We start from the raw sequence: 24,013 nt of genomic DNA, 5'->3' as shown, positions 1-24,013 counted from the left end.
CAAGCGGTGGCCGCTGAAGTCTCTGAACATTCACGTAGCAGGAAGCCAACAATTTGGGCGAAGTTGAATGTGAGTCTGTAAGCAAAACGTCCTGAGGTGGAGAAAGGAAAGAAGAAAAATACTACAAGACAAGCCTTCAGGAAGTGACTCTTACCATCTAAAATGGGCAAACTCTTTGATCTAGAAATCTGATTTCTAGACATTTGTCCAAGGATATCAGGGAACCCCCATGGAAAAAAACTGTTTCTGGAGATTCTTTTGTTTGTTTGTTTGTTTGTTTGTTTGTTTCCGTCTCCCTTTCTGATATTTCCTTTTTTAAATTTTTTTAATTTTTAAAAAATTTTTATTTTATTTTATTTTTTTACATTTTTTTTAATTGGAGTTCAATTTGCCAACATATAACATAACACCCAGTGCTCATCCCATCAAGTACAATGGAATATTCCTCAGCCATTAGAAACGACAAACACCACTTGCTTCAACGTGGATGGAACTGGAGGGTATTATGCTGAGTGAAGTAAGTCAACTGGAGAAGGACAAACATTATATGGTCTCATTCATTTGGGGAATATAAAAAATAGTTTCTGGAGATTCTTACAGCACCATCTAGGACAGAGAACACTGGGACGTAGCTCCCTCTAGGGGCACAACGCAGAGCGGGCCAGCGGCCCCAGCTCCCGGGCTTCCCATTTGCCCTCTTCTGCCTCTCACCTCAGGGCCTGTGCACCAGCTGTTCCCTCTGCCTGGAGTGCTTTCCTTTCCTCCAGTTATGCGACTCACTCCTTCTCATCTCTGCTTAAATGCCTCCTTCTCAGGGGCGCCTGGGTAGCTCAGTGGGTTACGCGTCTGCCTTCAGCTCAGGTACGAGTGTCCGAGTGTCCAAGTGTCCAACTGGGATCGAGTTCCCGCATCTGGCTCCCTGCTCAGCGGGGTGTTTTTCTTCTTCCTCTGCCCCCCATCTCACTCGTGCTCTCTCTCTCAAATAAATAAAATCTTTTTTTAAATATGCCTCCTTCTCAATGACACCTTCCCTGACCACCCATTGAAATGCCCTTCCATCCCCCCACCCCATTTAGACCAAACACCTGCCACCCCATGCCGCTGCTTCACTTGTCTCCCAGCTCCTGTTACCATCTGACATACTCTCTATTTGACTTACTTTGTGTACCTGTCCCCGTCACCCTCTACCCACAGGCCCTCCGCATTTCAAGTGCACGCAGGTAGGGATTGTCATCTATTTCACAGGCCGGGTGTATCCGGTGCTAGGGCAACACCTGGCACATGCTAAGTGCCCAATGAGGATTTGTTGAATGAGTGAGTGAATGAATGAATGAATGAATGATGGGCAGGTGAATCTGTGAGTCTGTGGCTTACACGTGACATCAGTTTGAGCAGCACCAAGGAGCGACCAGGGCAATGCCTTGCTATTTGCAGGCCTGCAGGGTCTGAGCAGCTGGAGGCTGGCCTGAGTACCTCCATGCCCTACTCACTGGTGTCAGAAGGGCAATGAACACTTTCAAATTAATTATGCCCGCCTTTGGCACTCAGTGGGGTCATTTCCTGTCCTAATGAAACCTTTCCAAACATAGCCACACTCAATTGAAATGTCGTAGCACTTACACTGCAGCTGTGTCATATGGGAAAGGACTCAAGGCCTGCAGTCAGAAGACATGGATTCGCATCCCAAATTTACCCATCTCTCTCTCGGGGAGGACTCTTCATTTCTCTGAGCCTCAGTTTCCTTGTCTGTGAGGTGGGAATAATAACAGTCAGTAGCTATGTCACAGTGTGGGGCTTGATCAAGGAATTAACCGAGATGAGAGATTTTTATAAATTGAAAAGTACCACACGGATTACCCAATGTTACGTGATTCTCATATGAAGGAGGACAGGTTTTACCATGTACCATTTATGAATGAGGGCACCAATGACAGGAAGGGAGCATGGCACAGGCTGGCACAGATGGAGGGGGTGCCTCTGAGTTCTCCCCTTCTAGAATCCCAGTGTAAGTGATGAGGGGCGGTGCTTTGAGCTCATTTTCTTTGTCTGCAGGCTCCAAGTGCAAGCAGAGATCCAAACTGTTTCAGAATTTCCTGGGGGAGTGTTTGGTTGCCATTTATTTCGTTCTGTGCTCGTGCCTGGGAAATGGTAAGGAAGGAGGCGGGAGGGAGGAGATGTGGCTCGAGGCCTGAGCTCCATTAAAGGGAGTAATTTATCTAAAGTGCAAGGACAGTGACAGTTCGTGCTGGGCAAGGGACAGGGAAGGGGCAGAGGAGTGGTCTGGGCAAGAGAGTTTCTAGCTCTGGTCCATGGTATTAGGCCCCCAGGACCATCCTTGCAGGAACCAGGAGCTGGCTCTGAATGGGGGAGCCGGGTGATTCCATATCATTCAGCGTCTCCTGGCAGCCTTCAACTCCTAACTCACATCTGATCTGCCCTCAGCTCCAGGGCTCTCCGCTTTGCCCGGCCCAGCCCTTTGGACACGACGTATATATATAAATATATAAAAATGGTCTCCTGACTGTGGCTCTGCTTCATCATAGACTCTGCTGCCCCCATTCATCGGCCCAGCCTCCCCCTGGGACCTGCCGTCACAGCAAAGAGGAGCAAAAGCCATCAACCAACTCAGCACCAATCATGTCTCTTTCCTGTAGGGAAATCAGCAAACCACAGCCATTTACACATCCTGACTCTTTCCCTAATTCTTGTCTAACTGTGTCTGTGACCACTTCTGAGCTAAGGTTTCATAAAAACAGCTGCACCAGTTGAGATTGGGGAAGAAATGACATGATGCACAAAACAGTCAGCATAGAAGGCTAAAATGTTTCATCCTCATGGTAACCTAGATTGACTGGCGCTGAGCGCCGGGATGCCGCATCATGAAGAGCTAGGTCCACAGCTCTGCATCCAGTCAAGAGTGCTGCAGTCAATTAGCAATGTCTGCCCCAGGCAAGGGACGGGGAGCTGACTCGTAAATGTCGTTTACAATAATCCTTTCTTATATCTAGCCAAATCTATTTTGAGACATGCAATCAACCTAATGACAGCTTTTCTGGAAAAGGTCTCTATTAAATGTTACATGTAGATGTTGATTATTGGATGGATCCAAGTTTCAACCTTATAAATATAAAATATATATTTTATAAAATATAAAAAAGATATAAATGTTAAAAATATAAAAATATATAAGATTTACAAATATAAAATATAAAATGTGTGTGTGTGTGTGTGTGTGTGTGTGTGTGAAAGAAGGAAATAACTATTTGCTATCCCTTCTCTATCAAAACCTACCTGAGCTCTTCAACCAAAAATATGATGGGTATTTTTTGGAGAATAAAGAAATGTCTTGAATTTACCCAGACTTTCCCACTCTGGCTGTTTCTTGCTTCCATGTGTACTGGTAAGGTCTCTAATGTTTGATACATAGTGGGTACTTGGCAAATATTCATGGAAGGAGCTTTGAATGATGAACTCAGCATCTGTGTATTTTTTTAAGATTATTTATTTATTTATTCATGGGAGTCACAGAGGGAGAGGCAGAGGGAGAAGCAGGCTTCCCTGTGGGGAGCCTGATGCAGAACTCGATCCCAGGGCTCTGGGATCACACCCTGAGTCAAAGGCAGAAGCTCAACCATTGAGCCACCCAGACATCTCTGTTTCTGTGTATCTTTAATGATTCGTAAGTGTTGTCACGTTGGCTGAATTTCAATATAAAATATTATATCCTGTCAAATTTTTATTTTTCTAGGAGCAAACATGATGGGTTAATTGGGATAACCCATATGGGCATTGGTTCATTATTTTTCTGAGTGAGGGGATGTGCTGGATTTCCAGGGAGAAATTCTCTTGCTAATTGTTCCCACTTCTGTATTTGTTTGTTTGCTGTCCGTCTCTCCCTCATATTTCCCCTCGTATATTTCTCATCTTTGGATTCCTTATCCTATAGCTCTCACTTCTGAACCTCAGCTCTACTGACACTTGGGGCAGAATCTTTTTTTTTTTTTTTTTTTTTCTGTCTTGGAAGACTGTCCTGTCCATTGTGTAGCAGTTGGCAGTATCCCTCACCTCTATCCACTAGATACCAGTAGCAACCCCCTATCCCAAGTCATGACAACCATGTTGTCCAGGGTACATGTCCAGTGTGTCCCCAGACATTGCCAAATGGCCCCTGAGGAGCCAAATCTCCCAAGTTGAAGACTACTGCTGTAACCTCCCTGGGAGCACAGATGCTTTCTTCTTTCTGAGAGATTTCAGCATCCATGCCACCTCCTCAGAAAGCCTTGTGACCACTTGGTCCAAACCAGCCTCAGAGCTCTCCATTTTGCCACAGGACTTCATTTATCTGCAAAGCACGTAACTCTCTCTGATAATTCCCAGGCATAAGTTTGTTTATTGGTTGTCTGCCTCTCTCTACTAGAGTGTGAGTTCCATAAGGGGCCTATTCTATCTTGACTGTCTTTCTATCTTAGGGTTTAGAAGTGCCCAACACTTAATAGTTCTCAATAAATGTTGTTGAATGGGTGAAGGCAAGGAAATGCCTCTTTGGAGGTGATATCTCTAGGATATAAAGCTGCCAGCCACAGGAAGTTTGAGGAAGAGAATTCCAGGCAGAGGGAACAGCCATTGCAAAGCTCATAGGCAAGGTTACACTTGGCATGTGGAAGGTTGCTGGCAGACAGGGATGGGGGAGAGATAGGAGGGGCATGAGAGCCAAAAAGTAGCCTGATTTGTAGGCCTGGGGGACCAAGCTGAGGAGTGCAGACTTTAATTCTAAGAGTGACAGCAAGCCCTTTGGAGACCCCCTAGATGCCTCCAAAGGTATCCCTGGCCTCCTGTCTCTTTCTTCTCTCTGTTCTCCAGCCCCACAATGGGCAGTGTTGGGGAGGATTCTTAAATCTGGTCTGAACTCTCAAGGCTGAAGCAAGAGTTGATGTGACCCCCCCAAGCCACATCTCAGGGTAGGTGAGGGTCCTTCCATCCAGGAGGCAAAACTGCTGAGGGTGTTTCTTTCTCGGGAAAAGCTTGCCACCCTTTGCAAGGACATAGGCTGCCCTTACAGTATCAAGTCCTGGCAAGGGAAGCCTGGAGTGTCTGTTTGCAGCTCTTCACAGAAATCCGCTTAAAGAAGTGATACATAGGAAAGAGCATCGAAGAGGCTCATTATGCCCAGTGAAGCCATCCTGGAGCCTTGGGTTGTATTAATTCCACTCTACCAGAGCTCCTTTCCCCATCCTGTGCTGTGACATTATGGCTGGGTTGGTATTGGAGGACTTTAAGAAAAAAAGCTGATTTCTGCATTTAATATGAACAACTCTACTCAGTATCTCCTGCATGAGAAGACTTTGGGTAATAATAACAGCTCACTTTGTTTTGGATATTTACCATGTTTTAGGCTTTATTCTAAGCATATCATGCATAATAACTCACTGAATCCTCACAGCAAAACCCGGAGGTCCATACTATCAATTTGCCCCATTTTATAAGTGAGGAAACTGAGGCCCAGAGAGATTATTTAATTTCCCCAGACTCGCTAAGGATTCTAAATCAAGTTAGGTCAGGAAGTCCACACTCTAACCCTTAAACTATATTCTCTTTTTTAAACTAATACCAGCATATTGCACGTTATCTTTTAAAATTAACATGCCTTTTGCCTCAGCAATTCCATGCTTAGGAGCGTATAATATCCTGAGCCTAAGAAGATATAAATATTCAGTGGCAGAGATGCAGTATCATTTAAAATGTAGAACACAACCTGCACCTCCATTAAGAGGGGTTATTCAAATAAGTTGTGGGTCCTCCATATAGAAGGAGCTGCTCACAATGACATTATTCATATGTACCAACATGGAAAGTCATCTACACTACATATTTAATAGAAAAGTCCAGAAAAATTGCATTTTAATAAACAGTGATTTGATTTGAGCAATGGGATTGCTAATGATTTTTAATTTCTTCTTTTTGCTGGTCTATAATCTCTAATTTTCCGACAATGAATATGTACTACGTTTGTAATAAGAAAGAAACCCAATAAAATGTATTGGATAAAAGAATAAGCAGCTGGAAATCATTCTCTCCTGAGGAATTCGCATCTTCTCTGACAATCAGGGCTACAGTTACTTTGTGGGAGCCTTCTGTTTATCTCCGAGGATCTGCTTTTGGCCAATGGGGAGACGAAGCAGGTGATCAGAGGTGGGAGAGCCCGAGGCCAGGGTATACATTCACCTGGCTTGTTCTCCATGAGGTCACTTGGACAGACAGCCATTTTCAAGGTACCTGACTTTACACAACCCCCTATTTGCTGGGTGCTGGTGAGCTTCCCCTCCCAGTGTGGGGAGAGGAGACAGCAAGGTTGTCCAGCTCTTCCTGTGCTCTCCACCCCCTGACACCTTTGTCATTAGTCCTTTTGTAGATAAACTCTCCTACATCACCACAATTTAGTATGTCATCTTTTTCTGGTTGAGACTCTCATACACTTACCTATTTGCTTTTTATTCTTTTCCTTAGACATAATTCTCTAAAATAAAATGAACTCTCCAGTTGACCTGTCCAACTTGACTTTTTCTCCTGATGGTCTGGTCTTGCCCACCAGACATCTTCATTTGGACAACCAGGGAACTCATAATACTCATGCCCAAAACACGACTTCAACATTTATTCCCAAACTGAATTCTCTCTTCTTTTCCCTTCCATTCCCACCCTCTCCAAACCTCAAATCATCCTCATCTGTCCCTCTTTGTCACATCCTTTCTGTGCCTAAAGCCTGTGAAGTTAACCTCAGCAATGTCTTTTTCAAACAACCCCTTCACGCCATTTCTCCACTTGGCTCCCACATCCAGGTCTCCTGGTGGGGTCTGCTTGCCTCCCATATCCTCCACACCTCCCCTCCTCAATCTGTGTTATGTGCGACTTCCAGCAAAGGGTCCTTGAAATACAGTTCTGGTCCTATCTACTCTCATACTCAAAACCCAGGGCCACAGCGACCAAACCCAAATGCCTCAATCTTCCACCCTTTGAACAAACTGAGCTGTGGCCCTACACCCCCAAGTCTTTGCTCATACTGTGTCCTCTGCTGGATCACGTCCTACCACCTTTCCAAGTGTCCCTCCAAGGCTGTTCAACAAAGCTGATCCCCACACAGTTTTCTTTCCCATAAGCAACCCATTCCAAAGTCCTAATCTGGTTGTACTTCTTTCTAGGAAGTGATTCTTTCCCAGTTGGCATTTGGGTAAGTAACTTGATTAAGACTGTGCTGTCATAGAGGCCGGTGTTATTTTTGTCTCTGTATCCCATGAGCTCAGCCAGGGGTCTCAATCTAAGTAGTCACAAAGGCTGTGTACCAAAGGCTCCTGCTCTACAGTGTAAAGTCGTCGTCTGAATGAGGAAGGAAGGAGCTTACATAAGAGGGATGGACAGTGTCAGCCTCCGGTCCCAACCTTTGCAGAGACAAACAAAAGCCAGTCCCTAGGAAGGTACGAAGACAGAGATTTTGGGAAGGAGGGGGGTGGCACAGCAGATGAGGTACTGTGGACCGTGACTTCATCAGCCACGGACACGATGACCAGAGAAATGGAGGAACAACATCTGGTGGAGAAAGCAAATAAATAGCCAAAATCCCCTCTCCCTGCCTGCTGCTGTCGACTTGCATGACCTCCCCCAGGCTTAGATGCTGGAAGAGAGGAAACAGAACTCTGAATTTGAATACAATCCTGAAATAATGAATTTGCCAGAAAATGACTAGGTTGAGTTTTGTGCTGCAAGCAGAAGTAGAGCTCAAAATTAGAATTGCATGGAGCCACAGAAGTCAGCATCTTTCATATCTCAGTTGTATGATCTTTTGTATATAAAACTATGTGCTTCCAATGTGCCAGGTGCTCAATATTCATATTCTCGTTTAACTAGGGAGACTGTAGAATGTATTACTTTAACTGGGACAATTCTGGGACTGAAGAGGGTGCTGTGGATGTTGCATTGGGATGCAGACTTGTGTGAACCACAGCTTACCGCTATCCTACAGCTAAGCCTCTCAACTTTCATATAAGCAGATAACATTTGTGTGCCCATTTACAGATGGGGAAAACGGGGATGGGGATGCCTAAAGTGATTGAATGGGGATGGGGATGGGGATGGGGATGCGTAAAGTGATTGAATTATGAGTCCAGAATAAATAAGAAGCCACAACTCAAGCCCAGCTGGTCATCTGCCAAAGCCTGCATATTTTCATTTTGCACAGAGCCTTATGCTGGCTCTGCCCAGCTGTCCCATCACCATGTTGCCCACACACTCTGTTCTCTTTTCTTTGCCAACAAAAATATAATGAGGCCCCATATACATTTTCTAGTGGCCACATTAAAAAGCAAACAAAAACAGGTGAAAGCAGCTTTAATATCATATTTTATTTAACCCAATATATTCAACATGTCATGCGATGCAATCAATGGAAAACAATTATTCATAAGATATTGTACATTTTCCCTGCCTCCACGCACCCCCCCCCCCCACCAACATAGAACATACCTCAGTTGGGACTAGCTACCTTCCAAGGGCAATAGCCACATGTGGTAGTGGCTACCGTCCCCAGATGCCGCCCAGTCTGGAAGACCTGGTGAGAGCTGGCCGCAGGCACACTGCCATCTAGTGGACAGATGCTCCTCTCCTGGAAAACCATTCAGAACAAAATTCTCTGCACCCAGTACAATGGTCCCCAGATAAGCTCCCCAAATAAGAACTTGAGGGGAGGGGGATGTCATTTTGGAGTCAGTATCCAGGGTAGATATGCAGCCATGGAGCAAATTCAGGTTAACACGCTGTTGGTGAACCTCAGCTGCGATTCATTTTCCTTTCGTAGACACAGAAAAAAAAAAGTTTTTTCAGGATGTGTTGAAAACAGTCCTTCAAAAAGAGCTTTTTTTCACACCTAATTTCGCTGTATGAAGGACTTCTCCCCAGATAATATACAGCTTCTCTTCTAATCCATGCTAAAAACCTGGTTTCTTCCAAGTTGTACCTTTCTCACTCAGATTGGGTGCAGTTACTCAAGGATTTCGGTTACCAAAGTTTTCCCAATGTGAATAATAGATTATGAACCTATGATGAGAGCTGATGTGATTCTAGACTTTGGAATTACCCCCACAGTGGAGGGGAAGCCTTAAACATGGCTTTGTACGAATAAAATCATATAACTGCATCACTCCGGAGAGGAGGCTTGGCACCAACATGGCTTGGCAGGCAGAGTAAGAAGCAGGTGGGGCATTCGTTGACTTGGCACTGAGAGTGTTGTCAGCACCTTACTATCCTCAGGATAGTGTTGGGTTTTGTACAGACACAGACATGATGGTCACCTTTAAGGAGATTATAGTCTTCCCAGGGGAGCCATACAAAACCGTCACAGCTAAACAATAACAAGAAAAACAGCATCATGATAGAAAGCAAGGACTTAAATTGTCCTTCAATTGCAACACTGGGCGGGATGCAAATTAGATATAAAGCAAGCATTTGAGGAGGACAAGAAGGGAACTTCCTTCTGGTTTCAGTCCTGACACTCCCGGGCTGTGTGACCATGTTTCAGCCACACAACCTCTCTGGTCCTCAGCTTTATCATCTTATACTAAGCAATAAGCAATCTGGACAATTTGCATTTAGAAGATGGGGAGCCAAGGAGAAAGGAAAGACAGATATGTTAGATATGCAGTAAATGGCTGAGAAAGAGTTTCCCACCAGTGGGAGGGCATGAGCCCAGGCACAGGAAAAAAAGATGCTCAGCTGGCTAACCTAGAGAAAAGTGATGGGCCGGGATGTCCTCGTTCTCTATGCCAGGGATAGTTAGAGATTATCCTGCTCAGGGGCTGAAAACTGGCTTAAATTATTAACTTCAAGAACATTGACTTGAAAAGGATCTTTGAACTAATTCAGAATAACAAATCTCAAAGACTATTTTACAGAACACTGGTACCTCATGATGGTTAAATAGGTATTTAACAAAACAGACCTCCTTGCCACAGGACTTCTCAGAACCTCTAACATACTATGATTTTCCCAGAGTGCAGACAGTAAACAGCATTTCCCAGACTTATTTAACTATGGAACTGTTTTTGTTTTGCTTTGCTTTGTTTTGTTTTCTAAGGGACATCACTTAAGAAGTGATTCAGGAGGGATCCCTGGGTGGCACAGCGGTTTGGCGCCTGCCTTTGGCCCAGGGCGCGATCCTGGAGACCCGGGATCGAATCCCACGTCGGGCTCCCGGTGCATGGAGCCTGCTTCTCCCTCTGCCTGTGTCTCTGCCTCTCTGTCTCTCTCTCTCTGTGACTATCATAAATAAATTTTAAAAAATTAAAAAAAAAAGAAGTGATTCAGGAAACAAACTTTGAAAAACACTGCTGTAGCCCAACTCTGCCTTTGCACAGATAGGGAAACTGAGGCCCAGAAAAGACAAGAGGTGAGTCAGATTCACAAAGATAGTAGCAGAACCAAGACTGGAATTTCACTTTTTTTACCCAGTAAATTCATTTTTCTTTTTTTCTATTGCTGTTATACACTACTTAGGGATACAAAAAGATCTACAGAATTACACAAGATATGCATGTTGCCACCACCTGCTTAAAAAATAAAGCATTGCCAATGTAGTAAAAAAAAAAAAAAAAAAAAAAATCTTGTATAGCTGCCCCGTCTCTCCCCAGGGGAATCCCTGTCCTAAATTTGGTGATATCATTCATGGATATTCCAGTGGAATTTCAAGAAAATCCCATCATCTTCAGAGGCTTCTTTTAGCCTCTTCCATGGTTTGTAACTTGTGATGGTCTTAGAGTTAAAAATAAAGACAAAATATCCCACCTGGGCCAGAACAATGAAGATAGAAAGCCCACCTAGAGAATCCTCAGATTACCTACGCACAGCTCCCAGCACAACCGAGAAGTGTTATGAATCAGTAAACTTTTTCATTCTCAAATGGGCTCTTCATATGCTTTATTAATTCTGTTAGATGCGGGGGTGCTTCTTGCTTCATTCCGTGTGAGACTTTCGTGGCATGAATTCACTGTACCACCCCACCCATCCGCAGGCCAGATGGGGAGCCGGGTGCTGCATAAATGTTTAATTGTGACACAGTAAAAATATTTGCTTTCAGTAGCTAGAAGCTACCAAATGGAGGTAGGGCTGTCTACTAGAGTTGCCAGACTTCATTCTAATGAGAACAGAAATAAAGGCTGATTAAATCAAATTCCCCATAGTGCAGAACCACTTAAATAAATGTTTCATATTGTTTGCATGATGCTTTTAAAATGTAACAGCTGCTTATGTAACCATTAGGCTGGACATAAATCATTCATTGCCATCACCACCGTCAGAGCAGAGCTCGGCTCCTTTTCTTCAGCTGCTGACATTTTCATTACTGGGGGATTTCTAGACAGACCATGTGGCTCCCCCTCCCTACCCGCATGCTGGGTAGCAGGAGCGCATGTGAAGGGATGTGGACTGTATGGTGGGCATGAAGCAGACATTTCTGGAGGCCCTGTACTGCGTGTGACCATTGTGCTGGCTTCTCACATTTCATCCTCACCACAAGAAGGCATTATTCCCCTATTTTATAGATGCGAACACTGAGGCCTATGGCAATTAAGTAACCTGCCCAAGGTCCCACAGTAAGAAACAGGGCCTGTATTTGAACCCAGGTCTGGCTGAGCCTTGGCACATCACACATGTCTTTCCAAGAACAAAGGACAACATCACTTCAGCCCCCAAACTCCACACATCTCATGATGCCTTTTGGCAATGATGAGACCAACAGAGGCCAGGGCAGGACTTGAAGAACTAAGGATTCATTTGAGCTGGGGCTTGGGGATGAGAGAGGATCAGAGATTCTGACCTGAACTCCATTTCCTGGGCCAGCAGCCTAGTCCAAGTTTCTGCTATCTCTCACCATTTACCATGCTCGCCCCCTGCCAGCCTCCCTGCTCTCATTTTTGCTCACCTCAATCCATCATTCCCCCACTCACCTCATAAATCAGACCATGCCCCTCTTCTATTTAAAAGCATCCAATGGCTTCCCTCCACTTTCAAAATAAAGCCCAACCTTCCCCCCATGGCCCTCAAGACCTTGCATTGAAATGACATCTGCCACACTTGCTTGCTCTTCCCTACCTCCCTCCTTTGTCCAGACATCCTGGCTTCTTTCTGATCCTCAGACACCTTTGCCTTCTTGCCTGCCTCAGGACCTTTGCATAGATCTTGCCATGGCAGACTCCAACCTGTCAATCCACCTCAGTTCAAAGTCACCTCCCAGAAACCCCTCTCTGCACCCTCCACCGAAAGCTGCTCTCACCTAGACTCTCTCCATTACACAGCTCTGGGTCATTTACTTTGAAGCACTGATTCCTTTCTCAGTTTCTTGACTTGCTTATTATATTCTGATTCACTAGAACATAGACTCCATGAGAGATATCTGAGCTATTCACCACTGTTTCCCTAGCCCTAGAGTAACGTCTGAAACATAGAAGGTACCCCATAAAGATCAATTCAATAAATGAATCGACTTGCCACATCCATTTCCCCTGCATCCAGACAGAGTAACCCTCACCTGGCCCCTAGAAAGAGAGGATTTGAATCTGAAAGCCAGTTGTCACCTCCAGGTCCAAGCTCCCTGTAGGTAGCCCAGCCTTGCAGGTGATGTCAGTCATGGAGGAAGGCAGAGAGGTGATGGAGAAAATTCAGGAGACCCTCTGGGGTTCCCTATATTCACAGGCCAGAGAGACAACCAGTGTCCTATCTCTGCAAGGTTGAGTCTAAAGAGAAAACAGAACATGAGGCAGGCTGCTGGTGCCGACCAGGCTGTAGACACCCCATCATGACTGCGAAAGACTCAGCTGCTGGCCCTGACTGGGCTCCAACCCCACCCACCCCTCCTGCAAGTGCCCCTTGCTCTGCAGTGGAGGTTGGATGGCTTGACCCCAGACCTCCTGGAGCCCAGACCCTGGACATCATTCAGGCTTGAGCAAGCTTTGGAAGGCAGAAGCCACCTTTCTGCTCCTGTGGCAGCTCTTGGCTGGCAGACCAAGTGCTGGAGACAGGTTCTCCGTGGCTCTGTTCCACCCTCTGCCCTTCAGCTTCCCGGGGCCTGCTTCCTGCCCTGCAGCCCCAGCAGCGGGCCCCTGAGCTCAGCAAAGTCAGCGGCCACCTCAGAGCAAGTGGCCCCGGCAGGTCAGTCCTGCGCTGCTCCAGGGTCTCCCTTGAGGCCTTTTCTCCGGCCCTTCCAGAGACTTTGGAGACCATCGTTTTTTTCAGTAAGTCCCTTCCTCATCACAACAGGTAGTTCCTCTTTCTTGCACTGACTCTGAAACGAAGCCCTTCCAGGGAAGGGGCGCTTCTTGTCCACCTCTGGTCTCTACAGCCTCAGGGTCCCCGCCACACCTGAGGAGCTCCTTGGGCGTCAGGGACGGGGGGGGGGGGGGGGGGGGGGGGGGGGGGGTGGCTTTACAGACACTGTGCTCACACGCTCTGTCTCACATTGTCATGCACACCATTGAGGAGGCAGCTCTTAATAATACCCGCTGCGTTGATAACCTGTTCATCACCCACATGTCCTATTTGCTTCATTTCCGGGCCCCATTTGGGAGCCTGCCCTTCTCTTGCCGTGCACCACCCCCCCCCCCCCCCCCCCCCCCCCCCCCCCCGCTAGGAGCTAATACTAGGACGCAGGGAAGGGCGGGAGGCTCTGAGCCAGGCATGCGTAGCTCATGGCCACCCTCTTCTGGAGACTGGCCAGGTGCAGCGTAGCTACGACCACATCGCTTAATCCTGTCTCCATGGGCATTCCTGTTTCCCCAGTTTTGAGAAAGGCACAGGGAGAGGAAGTGACTTCGGGGCTCGCACAGCCAGTGGGTGACAAGACCTGGCCCCCACCGCAGCGCCTAGCAGCTGGAGTGTGGAAGGGAGCTGTTCCCGGGAGCCCTTGCACCCAACCCCCCGCGTTCCCAGCGGCGGCAGGTGCCAGGGCTCTTCTTGGGCCAGGCCAGAGAGGTCTGTCACCTTCATCTTCCTCCTGAGAGTGGGGTCCCCATCCCTCCCCTGCCTCCCATGGGACAGTGCGCTGCCAGGCTGCCAAGACGCGGAGACATCACTTCTGCTCACACTCTCTCTAGCCTCTGGGTCTGATCCCCACCCCCAGAGTCAGCAAACTGCCCAGAACCTCCCAGAGAGGCCTATGGGTTGACTTCAAGTTTAGCATTTTTGGTGTATGATAGAAAGAAAACAGCTTTGTGAGATTTACAAATGCAGTTCCCTACTTCCAGAATGCCCTCTTCCCTCCTCTACTTGGCTTGGCGAACTCCTCCTCATGCTGCCAAACCATGCTCCGATGTTCCCTTCCAGCCTGTTTCCCCCCACATGAATGGGTCCTACCAGGCACCTCTGGTTTCCTTAGCGAAGAAGTTAAGGAAAATCTAAATTGCTCCACATAAGAGAAAAGGAAATCGAGAGCTGAGAGGAGGCTGGGAAAGATGATGTGGCAAGCACCCGAGCTTGAGAGAAGGGGCAGAAAGGGTGAAGGGGTTTTCCCCTAATGCAGAATGTAGGGTACAAGGCCCTTCTCCATCTCCCCACAACAGTGTAAGTCGGGGTCTACACTGCTTACCAGTGTCCTGGGGCCGGGCCTCTCTTTAATTTTATCTTGTGTTTTTATGAAAACAATACCCCTGACTGACCAAATGTAGCGGCAAGAAACAGTATCTGACTTTAAAATCGCTTAAACCCCTTATTCCTTGCCTTCCAGAGCAAAAGGTCACAGTGTGGGCAACCTTAGGGCCACGGGTTCTGCAGCTCCCTCGTGCCGAGCCTCAGGTGGCTTCTGCCACAGCCTGCTGTCCTGTCAATAGTCCCAGGACAGGTCAGCGTGCCGCAGGCATCACAGCCTCGTACAACCAACTCCATCCGACGTCAGACAGGAGGGAAGGTGTGTGTCTCCTTCGCTTCCGGCCTTTATGTGGGAAAGAAAATGGGCCCCATCCTGGCGCCCCCTTGATCCCACCGACTTCCATGCTATGCCCCCACTCACCTGCTGGGAGTGTGGCAAAGTATCTGGGGTCTGTCAACCCTGTCGTGAGAGTTGGACTCTGCCATCAGGGGGGCAGGGACAGCTGTTGAGCGAGTGAGCTGCAGCAGGGCGGCCCAGTGGGGCCCAGGCGCCCCAGTGATGAGGCAGGGGTTGGGGGGAGCGAGCGTGGAGAGGCCTGCTCTACTGCACCCCAGCCACAGATGTTCTCCTCACATCCTCTCAGTTATAGGAGTCTCAGGACAAGAAGGAACCAAAGGAGGCCTCCCCTCCGCTTGGATCCCCCCACTGATGGGGAACTTGTTACTCCTGGACACCACCCCTTCATCACAGGACAGCTGGATGTGCTAGGCAGTCCCTTCTATAAACGCAAGGTGACTTCTCAGTAACCTTCCATTGCCCTGGTCCCGCCACGTTCATATCCCTTCAGCAGCCGGTTTCCACAGCAGCCACCAGAGGGCACATGGTAGACCACAGAGCTGGATTGGATAAATCATTCTTGCTAAAAACCCTTCAGTGAGTCCCCAGGGTCTAGGGAATAAAATCCAGCTTCATGGCAGGGCAAGAAGCTTGAGAAGCTTGTCACAGCCCAACTCCAGCCTGGTCTCTTATGACCCTCCCTCTAACACATATCTTCTTATACCTTAGGTTACAGCACACTGAAGCTCTTGTTACTCCCCCAACACTTTGATGCTTTCGTTCTATTTGCCCAGCATATCCCTCTACCTTCTCCAGTTGTCAAACTTCTGCACACCCTTCAAAGCCCAGTTCATTTGTACCCTCCTTACCTGGGCTACTATTCCACCCAAAGGACAATATGTTGTTACTTCCTTGGTTCTGTCACACCCTGGGTGGCTAATGCAGCACTTAGTGTTGTTTGGTGCTTGGTGACTTTCCTAAATACTCATTTCTAGCCAAGGCCTGGAAAGTCCTGTTGGGCACCTTTGCAGCCCTGTGCCTAAAGAAACCAGTCGGCAGATGCTTGCCTAAAGCGAAGGGTCACCTTGGGAACCCTGGCTCACTGTCAGGAAGTAGCAGAGATGGACCTAGAACTTAGGAATCATGGGGATTCTGTGAGATGATGTGCAGTTTCCCAGCCCCCGAGAAGTGACCCAAGAATGGTAGCTGTGGCTACTACTGTGGTCACTGTGGCTGCTATGGGCTCTCAGCTCTTTCTTTAACTGACGTCTTCACCAATTCCAAAAGGGAGGGGGCCAAACTGCTTCCTCGATCCCAGAATTTGCCCCCAGTCTGCCTTCCTGGCACAGCTGGCTGCATCCAAGCAGGCTCCCGTCCCACCCTGTCCCTCCCCATCCTTCCTCTCCCCCAGGGCAGATTCTCCCACTGACTCCATCAGTAGGTGCTGGCAGACAGGTTCAACCGCTTGCCTCTGAGTTAGAGAAATGGATTCTAATTATGGGACCTGCCAAAAGTGGCCTCATTTTACAGACAATTGGGTTGTGAATCGAAGTGAACATTAAAGTTTACAGGCTCGACAGAAACCAACTGGCCTCATCATCTTCCCAGGCTGAGCCGCTGCCTGTCACGGTGCAGGCTTCTCCTCCATTGACTGGACAACCGTTTGTGGTGGGAGCGAGGAGCACTCCATGGTCGTCCTCCCCATGTTCAGCGGTGGAAGAAATGTCTGTCCATTTGTCTGTTGTTTGTTCTTGAAACCTGGGCAGGTGCGGCATCTCCTCTCTCAATGATTTGCTCTCCCCCTGCTCTAGCCTCACATAAGAATATATTAGATAGGGACACCCGGGTGGCTCAGCAGTTGAGCACCTGCCTTTGGCCCAGGGCGAGATCCTGGAGTTCCAGAATCGAGTCCCACATCAGGGCTCCCTGCAGGGAGCCTGCTTCTCCCTCTGTCTGTGTCTCTGCCTCTCTCTCTCTCTGTGTCTCTCATGAATAAATAAATAAAAGATCTTTTAAAAAGAAGAAGATATTAGATGGTGTGGAAAACAAAAATAGGGAAAAGGGGAGCACCTGGGTGTCTCAGTGGTTGAGCATCTGCCTTTGGTTCAGATCGTGATCCTGGGGTCCTGGGATTGAGTCCTGCATGGGGCTCCCCCAGGAAGCCTGCTTCTCCCTCTGCCTCTGTCTCTGCCTCTCTTTCTCTGTGTCCCTCATGAATAACTAAATAAAATCTTTAAAAAAAAAAAAACAGGAAAAGGGTTCTAATCCTTAGACCCTTACTCATAACAGATCCCCAGTGTCTAAGCCCCCACAGTCCTGCTAGTCCAAGCCTCTGCCATTTGGAGTCAGTGGAGCTCCAAGTCTCTGCTTTTTCTGGGCTTTCCAGACCCGTACACAGAGAGCCAGGGGCTCCCACTGGGTTCCTCAGGGTTCTCCACAACAGGCAAAGAACCAATAGGATCTACATAGATGTAAATCAGAGGACATTTATCATAGGAACTGGCTTTTGTGTTTGTGAAGGTCAAGAAGTCACACAGTCTGCAATCTGCAGGCTGGTCAACCAGGAACCCATCTGACTCCAAAGGTCTGAGAATCGAGGGCCAATGGTGTTAGTCCCAGTCAGAGTCTGAGGGTCGAAGAATCAGGAGCATCCACTGTGATGTCTGAGGAGGGCAGGAGAAGGTAGACATTCCAGGTCAAGCAAAGAGACGAAATCCATTCGTCCTCTGCCTTTTGTTCAATTCAGGACAACAAGGGATTGGATGATAACCACTCGCATTGGCGAAGTACTCAGTCTACACTCTTCTGGAAATACCCTCACACTCACACACATCCAGAAGTAATGTTTTATTAGCAATCTAGGCATCCCTTAGCCCAGACAAGCTGGCATCTGAAATGACCCATCACACCCACCAAATCTCTACCACCCACCCATGTGCTCAGCATCTTTGTGGACTTAAGGAGATGAGTCTCTCTTTTTTCCCTCTTCCCCCCTCCAAGATTTCTCTTACTCTTATCCCTGCCTAGCTCCAGGACATCCCACCCTCTCTCCTCAAAGGCTGAAGGCTGCTCAAGGGCAGATTCATCTTATAGCTGAGTTTTGGTTAGCCTCAACGGTATTATGTCTTTTTTTTTTTCAAATTGGGCCATTTTCTAAAAGCTGAGGTTTCCATATAAAAATGCAGACTGCTGGTTTCTCTTTAAAAGTAGGGCAATCTGGCAGTTCTGTGCTTGTGCAGAAACAATTTGATGATGCTGAAGAGCGGAGTTTTTCCAGGAGGTTTGAGATTGCAACAGCTGAAGGACCATTCCTCCCACCAAAAACCCTCCCTGAACTTATTTATATCAACTCCTGTCCCTATAGACATTTACTTTAGGTTTTAACTAGTAATAGGGGGACAGGCTTTATTTAAACGCAAAACTGCTTAGGTGAGATGATACATGTAAGGCATTTGGGAGGAGGCCAGGTACCTAACTGGGTCTTAGGTAAATATTTATGGAGTAAATAATCTGATTATCAAAAATACCAATAATCTGAGCACACAAAGTAAGAATACTAGCTCAGGGTTGGCCCTAGAGGGCTCAGGATTCCACAGTGTAGGGGCTCTGATGTGAGGCCACGCCATCAGGGGAGTTCAGATGACCTGAGGATCACCTCATGGCCTAAATCCAAAGAGACTGATGCCAGGCCCACGCTTGATGCTGCCAGATGTTTATTTTGGGAAATTAGAAGACAGCCATATGTTAGCCCTAGGGCCCTGGAGCCACCTAGAAGACCCCCCCCCCAACCAAGCTCTTTACCTGCAGTTTGTTATTAGATCCTCACAAGAACCTTGTGATGTAAGACCTTAGGTCCCCATTTTACAGATGAGAAAAGTGTCTACTGAAAGAGACAGACATTGAAATGGCCAAGCAAATAAACATAAGTGAGATAAATTCTGAGGGAAAGGGATATATAATGGTATAAAACAAAGAAAATGGGCCTGGTCTAAGTGGTCAGGGAATGTTTCTCTGAAGATATGATACCTGAGCTAAGATCTGAATGATAAGTAAGTGTGACATGGGATAAGAGCAGGCAGGAGGGACTGTTCTCAGCACTCCCAATCCCAGGTGCACCACATGAACCACTTGAGGAGCCATGATCTCATGTTGCGTGGGTCCAATTAAATCAGTAGGACCTGGGTGCCAGTGTTTTTAAAAACTTCATGGCTAGGGGCACTTGGGTGGCTCAGTGATTGAGCGTCTGCCTTTAGCCCAGGGCGTGATCCTGGGGTCCCGGGATTGAGTCCCACATCGGGCTCCCTGCGTGGAGCCTGCTTCTCCCTCTGCCTGTGTCTCTGCCTCTCTCTGTGTGTCTCTCATGAATAAATAAAATCTTTAAGAATAAATAAATAAAACCTTCATGGGTGAATCATCAAAATGGAGCAAAAAGAAGTCCAAAGCTAAGGCACTCACAGACAACAGCCATTCAGAGTTATCTGGCTGAACATAGTGGATGTTCAATAGCGGTAAGCAGGAGGGATTTTCAACATCTCCATCCTCATTACTCCTGCCTCCTCCAGATGGCTTGGTGGCGTAAGCCCAATTTCAAATAAAGGAAAGAAACCTGCCTCTGTTGAGGGCTTACTGAGTGTCACATTATTTATTCCATTTAACATTTACCAAAACCCTCAGAGAAAGGAATGTTGTATTATTTTACAGATAAGGACACTGAGGCTCAGAGCAGGGAATTGGCCAGAGTCACCCAGCTCACCAGGGGCAGCACTGGGATCCTCTCCCAGGCCCACCTGGCTGAGACATTGCATTCCTTCCCCTGAATTCTGCATCTCCATCCATCCCGAGGGGTCTCCTGCTCACCTCAGCACCATTTGCTGGCCTGGATGCCTCACCTTGGGCTGCCTTGCTTTGGTCTGGCCACAGAGGTAGTTGCATGGGTTATGCCTATTTTGAGCAGGGCAGTGCCATGGTTAAAGAGCAAGGACTGAGGAACCAAATCCTGAGTTCAAATCCTGCTCTACTGTTTCCTGGCTGTGGGATCTCAAACTAGTGTCTATTTTTGTCTTCTGTGGCATGGGGATCATATTAGTTCTGCCTCCTAAGTTTGTTGTGAGGACTTCATATGCATATATTTAATGCGTATTCATTATATTTAGAAAAGCAACTGGAATATAGTCAATGTTCAAGTAATGTCAGGAACTCCAGGAGCTGGAGTGAGAGGAACCCTGGACTCTAACGTCCCAACCCCCAAATCGGGGCCATTCTAGGTAGGGTGCTATCTGGCCCCTGCAAACAGGAGGAACAGCACCAGGGACCTGGGTTGACAGGGAGTTTGAAGTGACAGTCATTCCTCCTCCAAGAACAGAATAGAAGGGAGTGCGTGGCTCCAGCGAGCGGCCAATCTATGGATTTGGATGCTGCTGATGTGAGACTGTCTGAGCTGGAGTGGAACTGGCCAGGGTCAGGTCTCAGCCAATCCCGCTGGTGACCTAGCCTGAGTCCCGGACAGCCCCAAGAGCCGGTCCTGACCAACTGTGACCAGTACCACTTGTACCAGCAGAGGGCGGCACAGGCCACGGGCTCGCCTGCTCCTGCTCACCCGCCCACCTTTTTTCCTAGCAAGGTTTTACCACCTAAGTCCAACCTCTTGGGTTCAGGGTCTCCCTCCTCCTCCCTGAAAGCCAGAAGCACCCTGCCTCTCTTGTCCAGTTGCCCCTGCCTCAAGTCTGAGGTCTTCTGGATTCTCTTAGCCTGCATATAGAAGTTTCGCTGCAAACAGAGAGTAAGCCCTTAAATTCTTGCAGAGCATCCCAGCATCTATAGGTCCAGACAGCTCACCCCTCAGAGCTTCAGCTTCCACATCTGTGAAGTGAGGTTGGAAGGGGTGGTTCATTAAGCTGTTTTGTTTTTTTTTTGTTTGTTTGTTTGTTTGTTTGTTTTTTTCCAGAAGCTCACTCTGTGCGGGGCACTGAGCTATGTCTTTGACTTTTTCTCCCAAGAGGAGGAGGTACAACAAGATGATGCCAAAGGCACAAACTCCAAAACAGAGCAGGACTGTGATTAATACCGACCAGTGATGTGATTCTGGACCAGCCACTTCACCTCTGTGAAGTCAGAGAGAAAACCCCTACCCCGTGGGTTTACAGGTGGATGAAATGAGAAACCATGTGCACAGTGCTCTGCACAGTGCTTAGAGAGTAACACTACTGCTTTTTAGGGTATGCCTCTCGGAGACCACCCAGAGCATGCTCTTTCAAGGGCCAGTACCCCCATTTCTCCCCCCTCCTCCCATCACCTTCTTAGTTCCACCTCCAGGGGCCTCCTACCACTGGAGCAGCCCCAGTGCCCTCAGGCTGCTACAGAGGTAGTGTAGGGCAGCTGTCTGGATCTCAATCAGACCAGCACCCTTGTACCTGGTCACTGGCCAAGACCATGGCCTCATCTCAATTTTATGTAGATTGCAAATGGAGCTTCCAGTTACACTACAGGATTCTGGAATGAGGACTGGTTGGGGGTGGGCATCTGCATTTTCACAGGCTGCCCAGGTGATTTTTTGAGGCACTACTCCAGGCAACCAGACTAGGGAAGTAGTATTCCAAAACAATTAATTAAGGCAAGTGAAAGGGACAAGAGAACCATTATGCAAATATGCAGCCATTCAAGGCTATTCATTTCCAGGAGAGAATGTGGATCCAGGTAAAGATTGCCTAAAACACTGGCTGAGTCAGCTTGCTCCCCCATAGGGCCAAGTCCTGCTCTGCTTGATGAACAGAAAGGTCTCAGCAACCACATCAGAGGGTGATAGGCTCCATGCTGGGTGACAGGGATCAGCTGCTAGGCCAGAGGCCAGAACTGGGAAGGCCCACCTGTTCCTGCTCGGCAGTTCTCAATTTGAGGACACACCAGACTTCCCCTGGGAGGGCTCAGTGAGACCCCCAGGGCTGGGCCCACCCCCAGCTTTGGGGCCTGACAGTTTGCATATCCGACAAGTTCCCAGGCATGTACAAGTGCCTGAGTGAGTGAGTGTGTTTTCCTGTTTTCTGCTTTCTGCAGTGTTTAGTTCAGGCTCCTGGTTGGCAACCAGCTTATGGACCCCATTGTGAGTCACAGAGAACAAGACTAGACCAGAAACAGTGACTGTGGCCCAGCTCCTTAGAATCCACAAATCCTGTCCAGGCCGTTGTCTCCAGGCCTCACAGTAAGTAAGCCCACTAGGCTGCTTACAAAGTACACCTGTGTGCTCTCAGTAGGCCAGCCACTGTCCTTGAAACAAACCTACAAACCCACACTTGCCCATGTCACAGAGATGAAGCGACTGCCCCACCGAGGAAGCAAGCCAAGGTTCAAACCAGAGCATCTGGCCCGGGAAGGAGGCTTGGAGCCCGGCACAGGGTGAGCCTACTAGCAAGAACACAGAGAAGACACCGTGTGACAAGCAAAACCGGACCCTCCCCTTCGAAGCTGGGCTCAGTCCCCCGGTCCTGAGCAGCCACGCTGGGCGGGGCCCATGGCAGGAAGGCAGTTCCCCCACCACTGTCCCGTGCTTTCTTTCTCCTCCCTCTTCACACTCTTAGATGGAACTAAGTAAAGACCTAAAAGCATTCCGGCTGTCCCTTAACTCCGGGCCTTTGCGGTCTTCAGAGACACACTGCAGTGGATTTCCTGGTCCCTCTGCCCTGTACTGTCAGCTCATGACCAGGCTAAGCTTGGACTCTTTCCAGAGTTTGCTCTGAGGCTGATGTCTTGGTTTCACACCATTTTGTCATCCCCAGCCCTGATCCCCCCATGAAGCCTCTGCTGTCCTTGTTGGCACCGGCCTCCGGGTTTCTAGAAATGCAAGGCTACTGGCTCCACCAACAGGTCTCCAGTAGGCACAGGACACCCAAGAAGTGTGTGACTCTCCTGGCTCTTCTGGGTGTTACTCAGGCACTTTGGCTCCCCCCCAGACCCGCACTGGCCAGCTTCTCCCTCTCATCCTCTGCTGAGCCAGCCCCTTACCCCTTACCTCCTCCCTTGGCCAGTGCTGAGCTTTGCCTTCCAGCCTTTTGGGTCACAAGAGCCAAGATTCCCGTGTTCCAATTCTAGGTCTACCTTTTGGCATCAGGCCAAGGCAGCCATTCTGGTTGGGTATTAGTCCCATCAAGCACGTAACTGTCATTCCCTCCCAAAATCAGTCCCCAGGCTGCTACAGTTGCTTTTTTCAGTTGCCCAGAGCCTGAAGTGCCTGGGAGTGTATCTCATGCTCCTTCATCCCTTCTTCAGGACCTTAGCCCATGTTGGGAGTGGGAAAGCCCTGCTCCCTTGCCCAGAGGTAGGACTAACCCTGAGCACAAGCGGCCTTCCTGAGATCCAATAGGATCACACCTGAGATCATAGCCTCATGTGGCCTCTTGCCTTCCTCTTCTGTTTCTTCTCCCCTGCCCTTGCTGGTTTCTCCTGGAAACAATTCCTTGATCAATCTCATGCACACAACTTCTGGTCTCAGGGTCTGCTTCCAGAAGCCTGACCTAGGACAAAGGTGGTGTCGTGGCAGACTTTGCCTCTGGCCTGCCATGTGAGGATGGATGGGGGACAGGGAGCAAGGCTTGAAGCAGTGAAGAGGGATTTGTGGTCATCCTGTCATGCTCAGCCTCTTGCTGTTGCCACCCCAGTCACTGCAGTCTGTGCCTCTCTGTCCCCTTCTGTCACCTGTGTCCATCCCTTGGAGGAGCCTCCTGGGTCATGGATGCTCCCTGTCCCTGCAGCTGGGTGGGAAGAAGGGGTCCCTGTCGTTTAGCATCTCCACTATAGAAGGCTCAGGAACCAACCAGAAGGCTTTAGCCCCCACCTACCCCTTCCTCTGCTCTTGGCCAGCATGCTGCCAGATGCAAATAAGAAGAAGATTTTAATTCCACAAATTGCAGCACTTATAAAGCTCGTCAGGCTAACTGGCAGGCAGGCACAGGTGAGGAATAAGCGTTCAGGCTCGGCCGAGTGCCAGGGCCCCGGGCTGCCTTCCAGGAAGTCCCCCACCACCTGCCGCTGCAGCTCGTTCCTCAAATGTGTCAGGAGAGCTGAGCA

The 24,013-nt window shown here is 48.3% G+C and overlaps 1 protein-coding gene across 1 annotated transcript in view; it reads left to right on the top strand.

The window, feature by feature from the left end:
- KCNIP1 (potassium voltage-gated channel interacting protein 1) overlaps positions 1-24,013 on the top strand; it is a 339,679-nt gene that overhangs the window by 49,703 nt on the left and 265,963 nt on the right. The gene's annotated exons all lie outside the window — the stretch shown is intronic.

This window comes from Canis lupus, chromosome 4, assembly GCF_011100685.1.
Source record: "Canis lupus familiaris isolate Mischka breed German Shepherd chromosome 4, alternate assembly UU_Cfam_GSD_1.0, whole genome shotgun sequence".
NCBI lineage: Eukaryota > Metazoa > Chordata > Mammalia > Carnivora > Canidae > Canis > Canis lupus.
This window is presented reverse-complemented; position numbering and strand designations above follow the sequence as displayed.